This window comes from Capsicum annuum, chromosome 4 (assembly GCF_002878395.1).
Source record: "Capsicum annuum cultivar UCD-10X-F1 chromosome 4, UCD10Xv1.1, whole genome shotgun sequence".
In the NCBI taxonomy this organism is placed as follows: Eukaryota; Viridiplantae; Streptophyta; class Magnoliopsida; order Solanales; family Solanaceae; genus Capsicum; species Capsicum annuum.
This window is the reverse complement of record NC_061114.1, coordinates 160,683,983-160,692,174: the sequence shown is the minus strand read 5'-3', so window position 1 is coordinate 160,692,174 and position 8,192 is coordinate 160,683,983.

Here is an 8,192-nt window from a genome sequence, read left to right as displayed (position 1 = left end):
TTAAGCATTTCAAAAAGTTACACCTTGATCATATATAATATGTTTTCATTTATCATCATTATTATTGAGGATTTGAATTCAAGATAAATTTGAGTTTTTTATGCAGTTCTTCATTTTATTGTGAGATTTTATTTACAAAATATATATGCAGTGTTCATATTTTGCTAAAAAATACATATAGATTATACATCAAATATATTTAGACTAAAAATATATATGCAGTGTTAGGATTAAACATTTTAAAAATACATATTGAACATACCTAATATGTATTTTAATATGTGTTCATTTATCATCATTATAAATGAGGATTTGAATTCAAGATAAATTTGAGTTTTTTATGCAGTTCTTCATTTTATTGTGAGATTTTAGTACAAAATACATATGCAGTTTTCATATTTTGCTAAAAAATACATATGGATTATACATCAAATATATTTAGCCTAAAAATACATATGCAGTGTTAGGATTAAACATTTCAAAAATACATATTGATCATACCTAATATGTATTTTAATATGTGTTCATTTATTATCATTATAAATGTGAATTCAAATTAAAGATAAATTTGATTTTTTAATGAAGTTCTACATTTTATTGTGAGATTTTAGTTATAAAATACGTATGCAGTGTTGATATTTTTCTTAAAAATACATATGGATTATACATCAAATGTATTTTAGCATATAAATACATATGCAGTTCAAATATGTATTTGCAAAATATGTCATATATATTTAAATCTTTAAACAATTAGGAATCAAATACTTATTTGGTTAATCAAAGTTATCATCTTTAACCTAGAATATATATACAATGTTAAAAATACATATGAACTGTAGCTTGAAAATACATATGCAATGTTCAGACTTTGAAACATACATGTATGCAGTATTCAGATATTACTGTGTTCAATTATCAAATGATGAATAAATGTATTAACTCAAATAAAATAGTTCATTATTATAAAGAATAAAAAATAAAGTTTTAAGAAATAATATGGAAGAACAAATGTATCATTTGCGATATTTCCTACAAGAACGCCTATTGTGACCCTTAGCCCCACAAACATCGCATGAGTTGATGTTCTTCTTTCCAAACATATCCCGTCCAGATTTTCCACGATCCTTCTTTGCATGTTTGCCTGGAGGTCATTTGAACTTTGGCGGCAGTACTATCTCACTAAGTATGCTAACTGGAATTATCTAGTCATCTTGGTGTGGTAACGAATAGATTAGAACATCATATGTCTTCAACACTATTTTTTATTTAAACAAATCAGAACAATATGGTCCCTTCTGAAAATTCTTGTTGTCCAACACCGCACAAACATGTGCACATGGTATCTCATTGAGTTGAAATGCATTACATGAGCACTTTTTTTCTTGAAGCAAAAGATGATGTGCTTTTGTTTGTCGTGCACCGTATACACATATTTTATGGCTGGTACAACCTGATATCAATAGAACTATGTAAATGATCTACTACAAAAAAAATTTAAACCATATTATCTGATATGTTGCAACCGCAACAGCATATGTATTTTTGCTAGACACGTATACATCCTTACATAAATACATATATTTAATAAAAATAAATTACAAATATTTTTTATTTGTTAATGAAGATGTTTTTAAATATTTTTATAGACATTAATGAATAAGCAGTGTTCAGATATTGCAATAAAAATACATGTGTTGTGTAAATTTTAATAAATCATCTAAATACATATGCAGTGTTAATAAGTTTCTATACAAAAAATACATATGCAGAAAACATAATATGTTTTTAATGTTCTTTCTTTATTATGTTATATATGTTTTCATTAATTTAGGACTGAATGGAAGGTATTTTCTTACTTATGTTTTCATAATTATAAATGCCACAAATGTAAAAGGTCATACCGTCATACGAGTACATAAAGCCTCGTTCTCTTTGAGTATGTCATTAAATTTTTCAATGAGTGTTGTGAAGGTATATGAAGCCTCCTACCTATTTTCACAATTGCATTTAGCAAACAGCAATCGAACTTCCTCAAGAAAATCATAAATTGACAGTTCTCTAGCTGATACAAGTACTCCATTTATTGACTCCGCAATATTTGAGGTCATAGTCCATCCTCGTTGAAATATTGCATAGGACCTAGCCCATTTTTCATAATCAGCCAATTCCAAATATTTCTTCACCCTAATATCAACTGCCTCAACCTTTTCCATTAACATGTGGAATTCTGACTTTGAATATGCTTTGGCCATTGTATAAAAAATCTCTGATAATGCATCGTGTGACTTTCAGTAAAGTTTTCACATTTTTTCATAGATGCCACATACATGCATAATGCGAAAAAACTTTGTACAGATAATTCCAATCAAATACAACACACATGTTTTTCCTTTTCCCGTATGCTTTCTTTAGATTTTCAAAGAACCAAGTCCAAGATGCATCATTTTCAGAATCTAGCACACCATATGCCAAAAGGAATATATGGCCTATATTTATAAATATATTTTGAACATTCAGATATAAATACATACAATAACTGCATATGTATTTTTTACAAATATAGATCCAAAAACCTGTATATTTACCAAACAAATAGCATTGATTACATATAATAACATGTAAATGCATATCACATTCATACATTATCAACTAAAACATGTTTCATCCATGCAACTTTAAAAATATATATATTTTTAAACAGAAATATATATATCAATTAGACATTTGTATTTTCAACTGATATGCAGAAAATACATATAAACATACAAACAGTTCTACAACGTAAAAATAAAATTATACTAACCTGCTCCATCTATTGTACATGTAGTTACAAATGTCCCAGTATACATTCCTCTTAGATGATTACCATCAACAACTACGCCAGGTTTATAATGATCGAATCCTTTAACGAATGCACGGAGGGCTATAAATACATATAAGAACTCGTTCTCATCCGTCTTCTTCATTCTAATATGTGACTCAGGATATGTATGGTTCAAAATATATAGGTAGGATGCTAATTTTTTGTAGGATGCAGATGGATTGCCCCTCAACTCTTCTAATGCTCTTTCTTTGGCCCTCCAACATAAAGTGTATGTCAAATTCATGCCAAACTCTTCTTTCATGTCATTTTTTATTTCGATCGCACTGTATTTTTTTTGTGGTTTTTGAATTTTTATTTAACCATACCCCTTATCAACATACTAGTAGCATGCAATTTTGGATAGACCTTGTCCTTTACCGGGCAGGTATGTTGAGGTATAAATTCCTTTATTCTAAACATTCCAGAATCTCCCATAGCGGATGCACGCATTAAAAAATTACAGTTTCTGGATTTGCAAATCAATGTATAACTGCATTCAACATTTAGTAATACTATCAAAATACATATCGAAACTCATTTTAAACATTATCAAAATTATATAAAACGTACGTATCATTTCTTACTTGACCTTTCACTTCGCGTTTGAAACTTCTCCCTAATTGAATAGTCCTTCATGATTGACATTAAAATATTTTTCATCAAATAAACCTGGTCTGCCTCAATATGTTTGTGATGTGGGTCGGAGATAATCACCTCAACCGTATCCATCTCAAATACATCTAATATTGTAGTTTCTTCAGAAACCACCAAAGCCCCTTCGTTATATGCACCTAATGTTGTTTGCACGTTGTTACAGATGGCCCTTCTTTTAACAACACACACGAATGAACTTGCAAAGTTTCTCCCTACTACTTTCTCCAAAATGCTTACATATAAAGGAAGACAATTCATGTCTTGTATCTCTTTTTTCTGCAACATAAAAACCTTTAACCCCATATCATTATGTATTTGTATTTGCCCTGTATTACCAGTGATTTGATATTCCACTAGAATACGTTTGTTGGTTAAGTACACATTTAAATGTGATGCCAAAACCTCATGCAGATCAATGAAAGATCATGTTGTGCTCAATAGTATAGCATCAATGACATAATCTTCATAGTTTTTTCATACGTCCACCTACCAGAATGTTTCATAAGGACTGATATGCTTTCCATTTCTACTTGATTTAAGCAAAAATAAACAAATATACATAATTGTTAGATGTCACTTTTTATAACACACACTTTTCAGTTTTAAGTGCAAACAAAGTTACACAGCAAAACATCTTCATCTAAAAAATATATTTAAACAACATTTGTTTAAAGTAAAATATAAACGTAGCAAAAGTTTAACATCAATTACAGAAACTACTGAATCGAACACAAGTAAAATAGGTATAAAAGATCTTTTCTCATATACAATTATACTCTCAAATTTCGACAAGCAAAACAAAAATACATATGCAGGTTCAACATTACGCATATCAAAAATACATATACAGTGTTAACATTAAGCATACCAAAAAATACATCTGCAGCATACATAATTTATATTTTAATATGTGTTAATAGTATTTCACCACATTGAACAACTGAAATCGATCATTCATTGATCTAGGAGTTCAGAAATTAATTAAATAAACTTCAAATCGATTTAACAACAAAGTGAAAAAATTCGGCAAAGCTTAACAATTTGTTCAATTGTTAAAACGATCAAAATAACAACAAACGATCCTCAAATAAATAGTCAAATACTGAAATTTTAATACACGAAATAACTTTTAATCTGAAATTTACAACACAGTTGAATTCTAAAATTTTTTGTTCTATATGTTGAATTTACTCCTGCATTGCTCCTAACTCGAAATTCATTTATAATTTTTTTAAAAAAAAATAACGGCAACAACAAAAAATTAGATAGGAGCATCAGTAATTGTTGAAAAAAATCGAACCGAAAAAAAATAATTATGTACCTTAAATAACAGTAATGTTTGAATTTTCAACTGATAGTTGAATTCGAACAAATTGAACTGAAGAATCTACAATTGAATTTGATTTAAACACATTAATTCTTCATTTTGAAACTGCTGTTGAATTAGAAGAAATTGTAGTCGAATTTGATTCAACAATAGGAATGGTTGAATTTCAAAAACACGGTTGAATTAGAACAAATTGCTCAGAAAAAGGTTCAGCAGATTTTAATTTTGCTAATTTTTTTTTTTGGATGAACTCATTAATGGAAAAAATTGATATTTGAATTTTGTTTAGTGTTGTTAAGATATAACGAAAATTATGTGACTGAAGTTGTTTTAATGCAAAAGGAATCAATAAATTTAATTAATTGGTAATTATGTCATATTTATCTCAACCAATTTCAGTTATTTAAGGGCAGTAAAATTAGTTGTATATGTATTTTTATAGCAATAGTTTTTTAAAATACAAGTTGCTACAACATGTAGTTATGAAACTGTTACTATAAAACTAATAATTAGGGTCTTAGTATACTATTTCTGAATTTTTTCCATTAATCAATTTGTCCACTTCAAGAAATCAAAAGCCCAATAGACTCGTCAATAAGGAAACAAATGACCCTAGATCCACATAAATAATTCTAGCAAAGCTTCCTAGAACATGTAGAAATTGAAATTGCTTCAGCAACTACATTGAGCTTGCAGAATATCGATTGAACTTGAACAATATCCAAGGCAATATTTAACACACTATTAAGCACTTAAGTGATGTTCAATTTCTTTTTGATATTCATGGTCCGCGGTACAAAATAGAACATATACGATGTAGCTAGATCTAACATCCTTAAACTTCAATGTAATAAGAAACGTGACTGGAGTACCTGAGCCATAGTTGGTAGTTGGGTTGCAAGGGTTGTAAGGCTCATTCTCTTGAATTGAAGATACATAGTTTCAGATCTAGGTTTACTATCCAGGTCCCATAAACTTCTCAGCAAAAGGAAGCTTCACAAATCAAGCCATATATTCCTTCGTGTTGTTGTCACCAACATGCTCAGCAACCTTGTTCCAATCATTGTCATAACTCATAATGCGTAAAAGATTTTAAAAGGTGCAAAATTCTCTTCGTCTGTGCAATCCATCTTAACTTCTTTTACGATTTCAATATGATTTTATAATTTTTTAAGTGATAAAAAATAAAGAAAAAAAAGAATATTTTTACAATTTAAATAATCATATCTTGAATAGTATTTGGTCCTGTAATTTTGTTGGTATTGAGTTGATCATCTAATACAATTTAGCTTCAAAAATTATTCAAATTAACTTTCAAAAAATTTTAAAAAAATGCCTCATAAGTTGAAAATGAAAGGAGTATAATTGAGAAAAGTTATGAAACATTCATACAGTAGATTCTTTATAGCTTTGCCAAACATGATTCTTATTCGTGAAAGTAACCTTTTTTTTGGTTCAATTTATATTTTATTAATAAATAAAAGTTAAAAAACAAGAATGGGCTAACCCATTCAAAATACAATCTAAGTAGCAAAGAAAATAAATATGGACCGGATTTTAGAAACCCGGCCCAAAAAATACATATATATAAGTAAGTAGGGTCTCCTAACGGAGCTAAGAAGCTCGTTAGTACCCTCCGCCTCTTCTTCTCTTAGTGTAGATTTTTCAAGAATTTGTTTTTCAATCTTCAGCTCCAACTTCTGCTTCTTTGGGTGGTGAATACCGTTCCCTTGTATAGCTATGGTGTATACATCTTTAGCTTCAAAAGTAAGTTTTCTTTTTCGTTTAATCATCTGAGGTTGATCTTTGTTGCTTAACTCCCTTTTTTCTTTCAATAACCAGCTGAGATCTCCAGTACTAAGGTGTATGACAAGCTTTTTTGGTGCACGAAAAGAGGGTCTAGTCTGCTTAGGCCTGGTAATCATTGCAGGTAAGCTTACCAGATTGTCATTACTAACTTTAGTCTCCCTTCTGAAAACTAACCTTCCAGTTGAATTAGTTCTTGAAGGGAGGGAGATTAACGGATGCTCAAACCCACTGGATCTTTGATGATGCCAAAAACCTAAGTTGCATGAATTGAAGAGCTGACCAATAACCCCTGATTTACTGAGAGTCATTTTTTATGGCTGATGACCTGGGCTAAGTAGTTTCCTTTTTTGTTTGTTGCTCATCTTGTACAAAAGCAAGTGTATTAGTCTGTCCAGTCTGTTGTCTGATGCTTAGCTGCAAGCCTGAGATAAGATGACTGATACTTATCACTGTTCAAAATCTTTCTAGCTATGTATATTCAAACTGATTGCACTCCACTGCTATGTTGGCTAGATAATCTGCTAGCTTGTTCCCCTCTCTGAATGTATGAAGTATTTTTACTTGTTTGCTTTAAATCAGTTTCTATGTGTTCATTATTATATCCTCAATCTTCCATGGTATTTTTCACTCCTTGCATAGAATCTGCTTTAGTATAAGTGAATCAATCTGTATTATAACTTTGTTGTATCCTGAATTACTGTAATATTTTGCTACATTCCAAGGAGCAATTTCTTCTGTTTCTAAACTAGTGACCTCTTCAATAGCCTCTCCTTCTACATACACTAGATCACCTTTTTCATTTCTTAAGAAAAATGCCCATGAACTTCTTCCTGGATTTCCTCTTGACACTTCATCTGTATTGTATTTAACCCAGACTGACTTTGGAAATTCCCACATGACACCTATAACCTTGATTGTAGGTTTTAGTTGTCTGAATTGGTGGATAATAGCAGGCCAATCCCCTCTAAAATTCAAAGATGGCTTTCTCACTTTAAGTAACATCTTAAGATGTCTTATAACATTGACGATCATCATGTGAAATGAAACTCTTTTCCTTCATGCTTCAGTGAATTCCTCTTTTTCCATAATTCCCAAATTATCATGGCTGGGATTACTCTGAAATAAGCTTTCTCTCTTAGATTTACATCAACATTCCACCATGAATATATAACATTTCTCAGACTCAGTCCCTGAATGCTAATACCTGCAAAAGAAGAGAAGTAGGACCAAGTCCTGTTAGCAAAATCTGATCCCAATAGTACATGAGTCAGAGTCTCTTGTGTTGAATTTTGACAACACCAACACATAGAAGGACCTTCCACTCCCCATCTTCGAAAAGTAGCATCAACAGAAATCTTCCCCTTCCATATTCTCCACATGAAAAAGCTAAACTTAAAAGGTAAACCTTTTATCCATACTTTCTTGTATAACTCATTAGAGTTCTCCCTCTGTCGAATATAGTGCCATGCAGATTTGACACTAAAATTTCCTTTTGTATCTAAGGTCCAAACTGTCTTATCCTGCATTAAATCATTC